The following is a 1,404-nucleotide window of genomic DNA, read 5'->3' as shown; positions in this document are numbered from 1 at the left end:
GGAATCTATCATTTGCATGTATCTAACCCTTATACACTATGAGCTCCTCAGTAACTTATTCAGCTCATTCTTTTAGGTACCTCCCATACCTGGTAGGTTATCCAGCACATAATAAGTGTGCAATCTCACCCTTGTTAGAATACTTTGCTAGCCCACACCTGAAAAAAAAAAATAGCCTCTGCATGCCTGTGGACATATTAGAGCCCGTGACAGCCATGCACACATGTTGTGAGAATTCAGAAAGCTAGATTTATTGCTGCTCTGGGTCAGATAGATAGTTCTATCACCACATTAAAAGGTTGGTGATGTTTTTAGTTTAGAAACCTCAGCCTCCCACATGCAGGCTCTTCTAGATCTGACCTTCAACCTATCCCTCCCTTACACCTCAGTCCTTTACCCTAATAATACTCAAACCTGCTCAACATTTTTCCTTCTCGCAAAAACCGGTATTTCTCAACCTTTTGGTTAAATAAGAATAACCCAGGTAAACTGATAAAAATTTATATTCCTGAGCCCTAAACCCTGAGAATAATTGCAATTTTATAGGTGGAGCCTAGAAATCAGCAATTTTAAGAAACATACCAGGTGATTCCAATGCAGGTTTTCCATACTCTTAGGGAAAAAATTCTATAAACCTAAATTCACCCTTGATTAATAAGGTGTAAAATCCATTTAAACTTCAAGATTCCCAGAGTACATCTACAGAGGGGAAAGAGAAACAAAGCAAGCAATAGAGTTGCCAGTAAAATGGGAGGGATTTGGCAAAAGAAGGTATGAAAGGACTGCAAACTGAGAGGTAAGAAGGTTAGGCAGACTAAATACACACATTACCAAACATCAGTCAGCCAAGGAGAAATTTACATAAGCAATTGGTCCAGGTGGATGAAGGACTTGAGAAAGGTGTATGGTATGACCTGGCAGGGAAGTTCCATCTTACAAAAGGGAGATAGGAAGATTTTGATGATTCCATCAAATGTAGGAAAACAAGCAAAATGTAGTAATGCCATAAGGGAATACTTACTGATGACTGATAAAATAAGTATGTATTTATATGTGCTTCTGGATCTATAACTGGTTAGTGGTTAGAAATAAAGTGTAGAGGGCTGGGTGCGGTGGCTCATGCCTGTAATCCCAGCACTTTGGGAGGCTGAGGCAGACAGATCACAAAGTCAGGAGATCGAGACCATCCTGGCCAACTAAAAATACAAAAAGTAGCTGGGTGTGGTGGCGCATGCCTGTAATCCCAGCTACTTGGGAGGCTGAGACAGGAGAATTGCTTGAACCCAGGAGATGGAGGTTGCAGTGAGCCAAGATCGTGCCACTGCACTCCAGGCCGGTGATAGAGCGAGACCCCATCAGAAAGAAAGAAAGAAAGAAAGAAAGAAAGAAAGAAAGAAAGAAAGA

Source organism: Piliocolobus tephrosceles, chromosome 13 (assembly GCF_002776525.5).
Source record: "Piliocolobus tephrosceles isolate RC106 chromosome 13, ASM277652v3, whole genome shotgun sequence".
Taxonomy (NCBI): domain Eukaryota; kingdom Metazoa; phylum Chordata; class Mammalia; order Primates; family Cercopithecidae; genus Piliocolobus; species Piliocolobus tephrosceles.
The sequence above is the reverse complement of the archived record's forward strand: the minus strand, read 5'-3'. Positions refer to the sequence as shown.